The following is a 14,998-nucleotide window of genomic DNA, read 5'->3' on the forward strand; positions in this document are numbered from 1 at the left end:
CCGCTGTCAAACGACCACCCCTCATCACTGTCAATCGCTCCCTAAAACACTTCTGTGAGCAGGCCTTTCTAATCGACCTGGCCCGGGTATCCTGGAAGGATATTGACCTCATCCCATCAGTTGAGGATGCATGGTCTTTCTTTAAAAGTAACTTCCTCACCATTTTAGATAAGCATGCTCCATTCAAAATGCAGAACTAAGAACAGATATAGCCCTTGGTTCACTCCAGACCTGACTGCCATCGACCAGCACAAAAACATCCTGTGGCGGACTGCAATAGCATTGAATAGTCCCCGCGATATGCAACTGTTCAGGGAAGTCAGGAACCAATACATGCAGTCAGTCAGGAAAGCAAAGGCCAGCTTCTTCAGGCAGAAATTTGCATCCTGTAGCTCTAACTCCAAAAGGTTCTGGGACACTGTAAAGTCCATGGAGAACAAGAGCACCTCCTCCCAGCTGCCCACTGCACTGAGGCTAGGTAACACGGTCACCACCGATAAATCCATAATTATCGAAAACTTCAACAAGCATTTCTCAACGGCTGGCCATGCCTTCCTCCTGGCTACTCCAACCACGGCCAACAGCTCCGCCGCAATTGTCGCAACCCCTATTACCAGCCTGTTCAACCTCTCTTTCATATCGTCTTAGATCCCCAAGGATTGGAAAGCTGCCGCAGTCATCCCCCTCTTCAAAGGGAGAGACACCCTGGACCCAAACTGTTACAGACCTATATCCATCCTGCCCTGCCTATCTAAGGTCTTCGAAAGCCAAGTCAACAAACAGGTCACTGACCATCTCGAATCCCACCGTACCTTCTCGGCTGTGCAATCTGGTTTCCGAGCCAGTCACGGGTGCACCTCAGCCACACTCAAGGTACTAAACGATATCAGAACTGCCATCGATAAAAGACAGTACTGTGCAGCCGTCTTCATCGACCTTGCCAAGGCTTTTGACTCTGTCAATCACCTTATTCTTATCGGCAGACTCAGTAGCCTCGGTTTTTCTGATGACTGCCTTGCCTGGTTCACCAACTACTTTGCAGACAGAGTTCAGTGTGTCAAATCGGAGGGCATGCTGTCCGGTCCTCTGACAGTCTAAGGGGGTGCCACAGGGTTCAATTCTCAGGCTGACTCTTTTCTCTGTATATATCAATGATGTTGCTCTTGCTGCGGGCGATTCCCTGATCCACATCTACGCAGACGACACCATTCTGTATACTTCCGGCCCGTCCTTGGACACTGTGCTTTCTAACCTCCAAACGAGCTTCAATGCCATACAACACTCCTTCCGTGGCCTTCAACTGCTCCTAAACGCTAGTAAAACCAAATGCATGCTTTTCCACCTTTCGCTGCCTGCACCCGCACGCCCGGGTAGCATCACCACCCTGGATGGTTCCGACCTAGAATATGTGGGCATCTATAAGTACCTAGGTGTCTGGCTAGACTGTAAACTCTCCTTCCGGACTCATATCAAACATCTCCAATCTAAAATCAAATCTAGAGTCAGCTTTCTATTCCGCAACAAAGCCTCCTTCACTCACGGCGCCAAACTTACACTAGAAAAACTGACTATCCTACCGATCCTCGACTTTGGCGATGTCATCTACAAAATAGCTTCCAACACTCTACTCAGCAAACTGGATGCAGTTTATCACAGTGCCATCCGTTTTGTTACTAAAGCACCTTATACCACCCACCTCTGCGACCTGTATGCTCTAGTCGGCTGGCCCTCGCCCCATATTCGTTGCCAGACCCACTGGCTCCAGGTCATCTACAAGTCCATGCTAGGTAAAGCTCCGCCTTAACTCAGTTCACTGGTCACGATGGCAACACCCACCCGTAGCTCGCGCTCCAGCAGGTGTACCTCACTGATCATCCCTAAAGCCAACACCTCATTTGGCCGCCTTTCGTTACAGTTCTCTGCTGCCTGTGACTGGAACGAATTGCAAAAATCGCTGAAGTTGGAGACTTTTATCTCCCTCACCAACTTCAAACATCTGCTATCTGAGCAGCTAACCGATCGCTGCAGCTGTACATAGTCTATCGGTAAATAGCCCACCCAATTTTACCTACCCCATCCCCATACTGTTTATATTAATTTGCTTTTCTGCTCTTTTGCACACCAATATCTCTACCTGTACATGACCATCTGATCATTTATCACTCCAGTGTTAATCTGCAAAATTGTAATTATTCGCCTACCTCCTCATGCCTTTTGCACACAATGTATATAGACTCTTTTTTTTCTACTGTGTTATTGACTTGTTAATTGTTTACTCCATGTGTAACTTTGTGTTGTCTGTTCACACTGCTATGCTTTATCTTGGCCAGGTCGCAGTTGCAAATGAGAACTTGTTCTCAACTAGCCTACCTGGTTAAATAAAGGTGGAAAAAAAAATTACAAATTAAAAATAAAGCTGTGTGGAGACACATACTGTATTGTAGGCTACAATATGATAATTAAATTACAGTCCTAAAAATGCTTTACAGCTTCACTGACTCACCCAATGATGTGCAGCTCACTCGCTGGTGATGGTCGCTGTGTTTTGGCCAAAAACCTCTCTCTCTCTCTTGTTTTACTTTGTAAAACTTTGTAAAACAATTTTTAAAGAATCCTTTGTAAAACTATTTGTTTTACTTTGTACAACAGGATTTGGAAGTTGATCATATTTTGGTAGCCTGGTAGTCTTCTCTTTTCAGCACGAGCCATTTGCTTTCTAACATGTGTTTTCTTATGATTGTATTTAAAACATCGAGAAAGGCCTCTTTTGTCTGCATGATGTTTACTGACAGATTTGCCGCGTGTTCCCGACTGTAGGCTATGCCTTGTTATTGGCCTTCACACAATCCACAGCAAGGCATTTTTTTCTTAAAGAAGCTATTGATCCTCTGTGGCTAAATTATAGGCCTTCTCATGGTGTAGTAGGCTATTCTAAATTATTTAATTTCTGAACAGTCAGCAGTAATTCTATAACTATGGCAAATTTATTTAAATTTATCAAAGGTGCCAGCTCCTCCAGAACACTTTGCGCAGCTATGATTCAATAAGGAAAGTGAATCTTATTCTAGTTCTGTGAGAGTTACAGGCCCAGTTAGCACAGTGGATTTGGGCCAATTCAGGCTGAGAGTCAGGGCACTCGGCTGAGATTCAGACTCAGCCGACGTCATAATAATACATTTATTACATTTGCATCGGGCCGCTTCTGGGGGGATTCTGGTAAGATGCCAGCAAAGTCGACTGAATTCCGGTAGATGGCACCCAATTCCAGCACGATTCAATCAGTTCCGGGACCCTGGAAGTGGGCCGCTTCTGGGCCGATTCCTCATTGCTAGCTGGGACGCTTTTCACACAGACAAGGCCACGTGTTGGTTGCTTAACAAGTCACATAATAACTTATGTAGTTTAATATAGTTTTTAACATGATTTTTTTATGACTACCTCATCTCTGTACCAATTATCTGTAAGGTCACTCAGTTGAGAAATTAATTTCAAACACAGATTTAACCACAAAGACCAGAGAAGTTTTCCAATACTTCACAAAGAAGGCTATCTATTGGTAGATGAGAAAAATGTAAAAGCAGACATTGAATATCCCTCTGAATATCCCTTTGGATGGTGTATCCATACACTTAGTCACTACAAAGATACAGGTGTCCTTCCTAACTCATTTGCCATAGTTAAAGGAAACCGCTCAGAGATTTCACCATAAGGCCAATGGTGACTTTTAAACAGTTTCAGAGTTTAATGGCTGTTGTAGTTAAGCCTACACAGAATACAAATATTCAAAAACATGTATCCTGTTTGCAACAAGGCACTAAAGTAATACTAAAAACAAAGACAGTAAATGTTCCTGAGAGGCCCAGTTGTAGTTTTGACTTAAATCTGCTTGAAAATATATGGCAAGACACGAAAATGGTTGTCTAGTAATGATCAACAACCAATTTGAAAGAGCATTAAAGATTTAAAAAAAGAATAATAGTAAAATGTTGCACAATCCAGGTGGGGAAAGCTCTTAGAAAGACTCACAGCTGTAATCGCTGCCAAAGGTGATTCTAACATTTATTGAGTCAGGGAGTTTAATACTTATCTAATCAAGATAGAGTACCAGTCAAAAGTGTGGACACGCCTACTCACTCAAGGGTTTTTCTTTATTTTGACTATTTTCTACATTGTAGAATGATAGTGACGACATCAAAACTATGAAATAACACAAATGGAATCATGTAGTAACCAAAAAAGTGTTAAACAAATCAACATTTAATATTTTAGATTCTTCAATGTAGCCACCCTTTGCCTTGATGAAAGCTTTGCACACTCTTTTGTGTAGATTGTTGACAAAAAATTACAATTAAATACATTTTAACCCCACTTTGTAACACAACAAAATGTAGAAAAAGTTGAGGGGTGTGAATATTTTCTAAAGACACTGTATATGTAAATATATTTTGAATTCCCAGACCCCTTGACTTTTTCCACATTTTGTTATGTTACATTCTTATTCTAAAATTGATTAAAACAAATAAAACACCCAATACCACATAATGACAAAGCAAAAACATTTTTTTTTGCTAATTTGAGCAAATATATTTTAAAAAACTGAAATACCTTATTTACATAAGTATTCAGACCCTTTGAAATGAGACACAAATTTGAGCTCAGATGCATCCTGTTTCAATTGATCATCCTTGAGATGTTTCTACACCTTGATTGGAGTCCGCCTGTGTTAAATTCAATTGATTGGACATGATTTGGAAAGGCACATACCTGTCTATATAAGGTCCCACAGTTGACAGTGCATGTCAGAGCAAAAACCAAGCCATGAGGTCGAAGGAATTGTCCGTAGAGCTCCGAGACAGGATTGTGTCGAGGCACAGATCTGGGGAAGGGTACCAAAAACATTCTGCAGCATTGAAAGTACCCAAGAACACAGTGGCCTCTATCATTCTTAAATGGAAGAGGTTTGGAACCAACAAGACTCTTCCTAGAGCTGGCCGCCCGGACCAACTGAGCAATCGGGGGAAAAGGGGTTTGGTCATTGAGATGACCAAGAACCCGATGGTCACTCTGTCAGAGCTCTAGAGTTCCTCTGTTGAGATGGGAGAACCTGCAAGAAAGACAGCCATTTCTGCAGCGCTTCACCAATCAGGCCATCATGTAGAGTGGCCAGACGGAAACCACTCCTCAGGAAAAGGCACATGACTGACCTCTTGGAGTTTGACAAAAGACACCTAAAGACTCTCAGACCATGAGAAACAAGATTATCTGGTCTGATGAAACCAAGATTGAACTCTTTGGCCTGAATGCCAAGCATCATGTCTGGAGGAAACCTAGTGGCAGCATCATGCTGTGGGGATGTTTTTCAGTGGCAGGGACTGGGAGACTAGTCAGGACTGAGGCAAAGATGAACAGAGCAAAGTACACAGAGATCCTTGATGAAAACCTGCTCCAGGGCTCTCAGGAACTCCGACTGGGGCGAAGGTTACCCTTCCAACAGGACAACGACCCTAAGCATGTGATATAGACCCACTGGTCTGACCATTCGTCAATGGCATTTGCAAAACCAATATGACGTGTTTGAAAAACCAATGTGACATGTAGGGACTAGGCCTAAATCAACTAGACATCAAGAACGCTGCAAAACACTCAACAAATTGGTTTCAGTTGGGGGGGTAAAGTCCACATTTTAATTGGATGTCTGAGTGCCTATAACAATATGAACGTGTAGGCTATGTAGTATGTAGAGAAAATGGCGGGAAAATTCACACATGCTTCCATCCATATTGTAGCCTGGGAGGCTACTGAAGAAGGCATTATCGGTTCATGTGGTAGAGCCCACTGAAATCCCATGACTGAAACAGAGTGTAGTCTATTAGAAGGAAACCATTGTCTCCTTTCCTTTCTCTGTCTGGCAGGTAGCCCAGAGGTTGAGTGTTAACACTCGCACTTGACCCCCCCCCCCCCCCCACCCCTTACTAGCTCTGACAACTTTGCTGATAGCTACTATATTGAAGAAAAATGTATTTACTATGACTGTGATATGTCGTTGTCCCACCTAGCTATCTTAAGATGAATGCACTAATTGTAAGTCGCTCTGGATGAGAGCATCTGCTAAATTACTAAAATGTTATGCCATCGAAAGGTCCCTGGTTCGAATCCCCAAGCTAACTTGGTGAAAAATATGTTGATGTGCCCTTGAGCAAGGCATGTATCCTGAATTGCTCCTAGCATTATTTAACTGGGCAAGTCAGTTAATTAAGAACAAATTCTTATTTACAATGATGGCCTACCTAACAAACCCTAACGAAGTTTGGCCAATTGTGCGCCGCCCTATGGGGCTTCCAATAACAGCCGGTTGTGATACAGCCTGGAATGGAACCAGGGTCTGCACTGAGATGCAGTGCCTTAGGCATAACTCCTGAGTGGCACAGCAGTCTAAGAGTGCCTGCTAAAATGTCAAATCTGCACTGATCTGAGACCAGACATTGATGAAAGCAATATGGTTGACCCTCTCCTGGAATTAAAAAAATAAATAAATTGGGAAATATAGCCTACTGTAGGTCCAAGTTGTTGTCTAACAGCTACACCGAACATTCAGAAGTAAAATTGGGATTTTGTAGGCAATGGAATTGTCCACATAACTTGTTGCCAATTTAAACTTATGTTTATTTTGTTAATTTAGTGCTTTGAAACTGGTTTAAAGCTGGATTAGCCAGGGGATGACAATCAATGAAATGTGCAATTGAAATACGTGCTGGCGATAGCAATCTGTTAAGTGAGAAAATGTGTATTTATTTTTTTAAGATGAGATATATTTCAATGCATGTTCCTTGTGCTGACATGGCATGTATGAGCCTTACTTACTTAGCACTTTGATTTCCGTGACAGAATAAGTTAAAAGAGTGGCAGAAATAGCATGACCTAAGCTCTCTGCAGAAAATACCTGTTTAGCAGACGTGGGAATTCAACAGAGATGGCAATTCCAGTCATAAAATACATGATTGTATTTTATTTTTTGTTTATAATGTCTTTCCCTCTACTTTTTTTGGAGTCCTAAAATAGATAGTTGGTCTATACGTCCTTACATTGGCAAAGATCTGGCTTCTACAATGGGAAAATCTGAACAGGTACATGTCAAACATGTATTTATTTAACCTTATTTTATCAGGGAGTCATACTGAGACCAAGGTCTCTTTTACAGGTGAGCCCTGAATTACATAAATTGCAGAAAATACACACAACAATATAAATACAAAATGCAGGTAGAAAGAAAAACATGGTAATAAAAACACTAATACAGTCATCAGTAATAAGGTCCTCAATCAGCCTTCTGAATTGCCCTAGAAGCATAAATGTAAGAACATTTTGAAGATTGTTTCACAAACAAGGTGCAAGAAAACTAAAAGCTGATTTACCTAACTCTGTAGAGACCAAAGGAATTTCCAGAGTTAACCATCCCTGAGACCATCAAAAGCGTAGTGCGCTATGATAAACGGCATCTAAAGGCTTTAATGAAGTGGCCGTTGCATTCATATAGATAATGTCGTCATAGTCTAGGACCAATAGAAACATTGATTGAATAATCTGCCTTCTACTATTTAGCGAGAGGCAGGACCTATTTCTATAGAAGAAGCCCATTTTTATTCTCAGCTTCATAACTAACTCATCAACATGCTTTTTAAAAGGCAGCTTTTCATCTATGCAGATGCCCAGATATTTGTAAGCAGGGACACGATCAATATGGACACCATCCAAAGTACATATGCATAATTAATCATCAGTTCTTTTCATAAGCTTTAGAGAACAACATCTACTTAGTTTTACCTGCATTCAATAATAATTTCAGGTCAATAAAGTTTTTCTGTAATAGAATGAAGGCAGACTGTAGTTCAGATAGAGCTTGTTCAACCGTGGGGGCAATAGCATACTCAACAGTATCATCGGCATACAAGTGTGCAAACAGATTTTTACAGACAAGTTGATATTGTTAATGTAAACAGTAAAAAGTACAGGACGCAGAATCGACCCCTGCGGGACACCTTTCTTAATATCCAGGAAAATTGATTCAGCACCATCAGTACATGCAGCCTGGTCAGTGAAGAGAGCAGCACAATGTTGCCTTTTATCCATACAGGTAAACACCTCCTTTATAACTATGGATGCAGCAGAGATAGTGCTATGACCTGGTATAAAACCCAACGGATGTACATTTAGAATACATTTCAAAGATTAGAAAGATCTTAGCTGAGACTTAATCAAGGATTCAAATATTTTAGCTAGGCAAAAAAAGTTCGCAATTCGGGTGATAATTATTTAGGTCACAAGTGTCACCACCTTTGTGAAGGAGTGATACATGCACCACCTTCCAAACCTTGGGGATAGTACCAGATATAATTGTCAGGGTAAATATATGGTTTAATGATTCAGCAATTAGGGGGGGGGCAGAGAGCAGCAGCAAAAATGGATCAAGCATATCAGCCCGATTTGATTTATTTTACATCAATCTTAAGCAAGGCATCTAGCACACCACAGATAGTACATTGTTGAAATGAAAACAAAGATTCACTATAAGTTGATGGGTTAACTGTCGGAACAACTAGTGGCTGGCATTGGGAAGAGCAGTCGATTTACTGACCAGGGTCAATTAAACCACCGTTTCTCTCAAATAAAAAGCCCACTGAGATAAAATGATGATTAAAAGCATCCCTTATTCCATTCTTCTCAGTTATGACGCCAGAGTCAGCATTTACTGTTTCCCAAAATGTATAAGGATCACCAACTGGCTCAGTGATAAACCTTAAAAAAATAGCTTGATTTAGCTTTCTTAATCAAGATAATCAAGATAAACTAAGTTTCTGTTTCTCAATTGTCTAAAAGTGTCACGCCCTGGTCTTAGTATTTTGTGTTTTCTTTATTTATTTGGCCAGGCCAGGGTGTGACATGGGTTTATTTTGTGGTGTGTTTTTGTATTGGGGTTTTAGTAGGTATTGGGATTGTGGCGTAGTAGGGTTGTCTAGAAAAGTCTATGGTTGCCTGAGGCGGTTCTCAATCAGAGGCAGGTGATTTTCGTTGTCTCTGATTGGGAACCATATTTAGGCAGCCATATTCTTTGAGTGTTTCGTGGGTGATTGTTCCGGTCTCTGTGTTTGTTGTCACCAGATAACCTATACAGCCTTTCACATTCCGTTTGTTGTTTTTGTATTGTTCGTTTTTTCATCATTATTAAACATGTATGAAAATTACCACGCTGCATTTTGGTCCGACTCTCCTTCGACGGAAGAAAAACGTAACAGAATCACCCACCGCAACAGGACCAAGCGGCGTGGTGACAGGCAGCGGCAGCAGGAGCAACAAAGTTTGGAATATACGACTTGGGAGGAAATAGACAGGTGGGCGGTCGACCCAGGGAGAGTGCCGGAGCCCGCCTGGGATTCGCTGGAGCAGTGCGAAGAGGGTTATAGGAGAATGGAGTTGAAGAGACAAGCACGGCGACGCGGAAGGAAGCCCGAGAGTCAGCCCCAAACATTTATTGGGGGGGGGGGGGGGGGGGGGGAGAGAATCACAGGGAGTAGGCCAACGCCAGGTAGGAGACCTGCGCAAATTTCCTGTGCTTACCGGGGGGCTAAAGAGACCGGGCAGGCACCATGTTATGCTGTGGAGTGCACGGTGTCTCCAGTGCGGGTGCATAGCCCGGTGCGGTACATACCAGCTCCTCGTATTGGCCGGGCTAGAGTGGGCATCGAGCCAGGTAAGGTTGGGCAGGCTCGGTGCTCAAGAGCTCCAGTGCGCCTGCACGGTCCGGTCTATCCAGTGCCACCTCCACACACCAGTCTTCCGGTGGCAGCTCCCCGCACCAGGCTTCCTGTGCGTGTTCTCGGCCCAGTACCACCAGTGCCAGCACCACGCACCAGGCCTTCAGTGCGCCTCGCCTGTTCAGCGCTGCCAGAGCCTTTCTCCTCTCCAGCACTGTCTGAGTCTCCCGCCTGTTTAGCGCTGGCAGAGCCTTCCTCCTCTACAGCGCTGCCGGAGTCTCCCGCCTGTTTAGCTCTGCCAGAGCTTTCCTCCTCTCCAGTGCTGTTGGAGTCTCCCGCCTGTTTAGCGCTGCCAGAGCCTTCCTCCTCTCCAGCGCTGCCGGAGTCTCCTGCCTGTTCAGCGCAGCCAGAGCTGCCAGTCTGCATGGAGCAGCCAGAGCTGCCAGTCTGCATGGAGCAGCCAGAGCTGCCAGTCTGCATGGAGCAGCCAGTCTGCATGGAGCAGCCAGAGCTGCCAGTCTGCATGGAGCAGCCAGTCTGCATGGAGCAGCCAGAGCAGCCAGTCTGCATGGAGCAGCCAGTCTGCATGGAGCAGCCAGAGCAGCCAGTCTGCATGGAGCAGCCAGAGCCGCCAGTCAGCCATGATCTTCCAGATCCACCAGTCAGCCAGAATCTTCCAGATCCGCCAGTCAGCCAGGATCCGCCAGTCATCCAGGATCCGCCAGTCAGCCAGGATCTTGCAGATCCGCCAGTCAGTCAGGATCCGCCAGTGCCAACTACCTGCCTGAGCTTCCTCTCAGTACTGGGCTTCCTCTCAGTACTGGGCTTCCTCTCAGTACTAGGTTTCCCCTCAGTCCTGAGCTTCCCCTCAGTCCCGAGCTTCCCCTCAGTCCCGAGCTTCCCCTCAGTCCCGAGCTTCTACCTCAGTCCCGAGCTGCCCCCCAGACCAATGGGGTCCTTGGTGAGGGTTATTAGGCCAAGGTCGGCGGCGAGGGTCGCCAATCAAAGGACGCGTTACAGGGGGACTAAGACTTGGTTGGAGTGGGGTCCATGTCCCGAGCCGGAGCCGCCACCGTGGACAGACGCCCACCCGGACCCTCCCCTATGGGTTTAGGTGTGCGGCCGGGAGTCCGCACCTTGGGGGGGGGCGTTTCTGTCACGCCCTGGACTTAGTATTTTGTGTTTTCTTTATTTATTTGGCCAGGCCAGGGTGTGACATGGGTTTATTTTGTGGTGTGTTTTTGTATTGGGGTTTTTCGTAGGTTTTGGGATTGTGGCTTAGTGGGGTGTTCTAGCAAAGTCTATGGTTGCCTGAGGCGGTTCTCAATCAGAGGCAGGTGATTTTCGTTGTCTCTGATTGGGAACCATATTTAGGCAGCCATATTCTTTGAGTGTTTCGTGGGTGATTGTTCCGGTCTCTGTGTTTGTTGTCACCAGATAGGCTCAGTCACTTTGGATTTTCTTTTTTCATTGTTTTGGAAGAGAAGAGAACGAGCGCCATTCTCCTTGCGGAGATGGTGCTAAATACATCAACACGGTCGGTCCCTGGGATTGGGCTGGCCAACACGATTCGTTTTGCTTGGAAGGAAAAGGAGTTGGAGCCTTTAGGACGGGAAACTTTTGGAAGGATAATATTGATGGGGATTCTAAAGCTGACGGTGAAGGACGTGTTTTGTTTCCAAGGCAACTCGTTGGAGGGAGCATACGATGTGGCACTATATACAGAGGAGAAACACGATGATATCCTGAGAAGGGCAAGAGCAGTGGGAGGCGAGAGGCCGATGAGCCACTATGAAATAACAAGCCTGGCGAAGAATAACTTTAGGGTTGTAACTGTCAACATTTACAACCCATACGTTAAGGATGAAGAGGTGAGGGCCTTTCTGGGGAGATACATGGATAACGTCTCCTCAGCAAGGCACCTCAAAGACTCCCTTGGGTTTTGGAATGGGAGGAGAGGCTTCCAGGCCCTCCTCAGAGAGGACCCAAAGGGACATGGTGGCTACCTCCATCCTCCTGCTATGTTCTCCCTAGGGGCTGACAGGGGGACGTTGTTTTATACACGTCAGCCCCCATTTTGCAGGCGCTGTATGGCCTACGGCCACATATTCGCCTCGTGCAGCACAAGAAAATGCAGATTTTGTGGATCTGAGGAACACGAGGCGAAGGATTGTGACAAGCCTAAGGCGTGCCACGGGTGTGGCTCGTCAGCACACCTGTGGCGGGGGTGCCCGGCTCGTCAGAGGTCATATGCGTCTGCGGCTGGGGGGGGAGCAGGAGCGGGGGATGGGGGAAGAAGAGGGGGGGAAGGAAGCAAGCCTCATGACCAGAGTACAGGTCCAGAGGGGAAGGCCGCAAGGAAGGAGGAGGAGCAAGAAGCGGCGGATGGAAGAGAGAAGGAAACGGAAGGCACGGGAGTAGGAGAACCAGGAAAAGCGGCGGAAGAAGGCAACCGAGTGGAGGAGCATGAGAGAGAAGAAAGCGAGGGAGGAGTGTTGGAGAAGGAGACGGTGGAAGAGCAAGTGGACTGGGGGGAAAGTGCCCTGGTGGAAGAGATGAGGGGTATGGTGGAGGAGCTGGTGGGGGGGAGGGTGGTATCTCTCCACTACCGCCATCACCAAAGAAGAGAATGAAGAGGAGGGTGCGATTGGCCGACAGTGAGAGGGAGGGGATGGCCAAGAGAGTGATGGGGGTGGGAGAAACCTCTGGGTTGCTGCTGGTTTCCCCAGGCCCTCAACTTCTGTTGGGTGGGGACACACCTAACAAGACTCAGGACTGGGTACAGGAGGAGGTGGGGAGTTTTTTGTTTGGGGACTCAGCCTCCCCGATTTTTTTCCAATCCAGCTGCAGCACTGGGGAGGGGGAGGATTATGGGGGTAGACCCAGGGTGCAGGGCACCCCGGAGCCAAACACTATTCCTGCATCCTGGGTTGGTGAGATGGAGGAAGTGGGGGGGATGTCGGGAGTACGGATGGTGTTTTCACCGGTAGATATGGAGCAGGGGAGCATCGGGTGAGTCTTCTGTTTTTGTTTTTTTCTGTCTGGGTTTAGAATTTGAGTGTATTACATGTTTTTATTTGATTCTTTCATGGGGTCTAATTTTACTTTTGTTACTTTAAATGTAAGGGGTTTAAGGGATTTTGTTAAGAGGAGGGCGGTTTTTAGTTATTTGGAGGGTGTGGGGTTTGATTTTTGTTTTTTACAGGAGGTTCACCTGAGGGATGGAGGGGATGTTAGTAGGTTTAAGAGGGAGTGGGACAAGGGGGAGTCGGTTTGGGGTATTGGGGGGGTGCACTCATCGGGGGTAGGGATTTTGTGTGGGCACAGGGAGGTAAAAGTGGAGGATTCTTTTGTGGTAATGCAGGGGAGGGTTATAGGGGTGGATGTCACGATAAGGGATTGTAAATTTAGATTAGTGGTGGTGTATGGGCCACAGGTGGTGGCAGACAGGAGGGAGATGGTGGACTGTCTGACGCCCCTGTGTGTCACAAATAGGAAATTAGTGATAGGGGGGGATTTTAATACAGATTTAGGAATAGGGGGGGATAGCAGTGCAGGCGCCATTACCAGGCTAATGGCTTGCCATGGTCTGGTTGATGGTGGTCTGCACACTACTCCGAAAATGGCCGGTCCTACATGGCGCAACTCCAGGGGGGTTGAGCGGAGGCTCGACTATATTTTTGTACCCAGGTCTTTGGGTAAGTTGTCTGGGCGGCTGTTGCCTGTTTTCTTTTCGGATCACGACGGGGTGCTCCTGCAGGTGGGGTCTCCAGTCTGCCTCTTTGGTAGGGGGTACTGGAAGTTAGATCGGGATGTGCTGGAGGAGCAGGCTTTTGTTGACAGGTTTTATGATTTCTTTTAGAGGCTTGAAGGCCTCCGGTCCATGTGCGAGGGGGTGTTAGAGTGGTGGGAATTAGTTAAGGTGAGGATTAGGGCTTTTATAATAGGGTATTGCAAGAGGAAAAAGGGAGGAGAGGAGGGAGGTGGATCATATCCAAAGGTTAATTGAACTCGAGTATGAGGCAGGCAACCTCGGCGGGTCGTTTGACTGGGAGAGATCCGCTACCCTAAAGGCGCAGCTCAGGGAGTTGCAGGAGCGGAAGGCTCGAGCTTTCCTGGAGCGTGCGCATAGTGGCTTTCTAGAACACAATGAGACTTGTTCCGCTATGTTCTTTAAGTCGGTTAGGGCCAGACAGAGTAGGAAGGTAATGCATGGCATTAGGGAAGAAAATGGTAGTATAGTTAGAGAACCAGAGGATATGGTCAGGGTGACAACTGATCATTTCCAAGGTTTATTTAAGGAAAGGGAAATAGATGTAGAGCAGGGAAATGTGTTTTTAGAACACTTGTCCAGGCGGTTGCCGGAGGACATTAGAGAAGTGATGGAGGCCCAGATTTCACTAGAAGAGGTTGAGAGCGCTCTTAGGAGGATGGGAAAAGGGAAGGTGCCTGGGATGGATGGGCTGCCGGCTGAGTTTTATCTCAAGTTTTGGGGTATACTTGGACCAGTGGTCCTCGAAGTCTTGAAGGCCATCCTTGAGACGGGGGTCCCGGGGGGATCAATGGCTGTTGGTGTGCTGTCACTTTTATATAAGAAGGGGGAAGTAACAGACCTTGGCAACTGGCAGCCATTGACCATGCTGTGCGTAGATTACAAGCTACTTGCAAAGGTTTTAGCAGACCGGTTGCGCACAGCCCTTCCCTACGTCGTTCATGAGGATCAGACGTGCGGGGTAGAGGGCCGCTCTATTAGATGGAACCTACAGTTAATCAGGGACTCCATCGCTTGGGTTGAAGATAGAGGACTGCCTTTAATGGTAGCAGCGCTTGATCAGGCGAAAGCCTTTGATCGCGTGAATAGATCCTTTTTATTCAGAGTGTTAGGTCGATTAGGATTTGGGGAGAAGTTCATAGGATGGATTCGTACATTATATGTCGGAGCGGGGTGCCGAGTTAGTGTAAATAGTCACTTGGGTGACGTTTTTGACCTCTCGTCTGGGGTCAGGCAGGGGTGCCCACTCTCGGCTCTCCTCTTCGTTCTGTACATGGAGCCTCTGGGGGCTGCCATTAGGGCAGACACAGGGGTGGAAGGCTTGTTGATCCCTGGAAGTGGTGGGCTGCGTGTTAAGATGACGCAGTACGCCGACGACACTTCCTTGCTGCTGTGCAAGGACTCGTGCCTGACAAGGTCCCTTGCCATCTTTGGGGATTTCACCCGAGCGTCGGGAGCGGTTCTGAACCATGCAAAG

Source organism: Oncorhynchus kisutch, linkage group LG4 (genome assembly GCF_002021735.2).
Source record: "Oncorhynchus kisutch isolate 150728-3 linkage group LG4, Okis_V2, whole genome shotgun sequence".
NCBI lineage: Eukaryota > Metazoa > Chordata > Actinopteri > Salmoniformes > Salmonidae > Oncorhynchus > Oncorhynchus kisutch.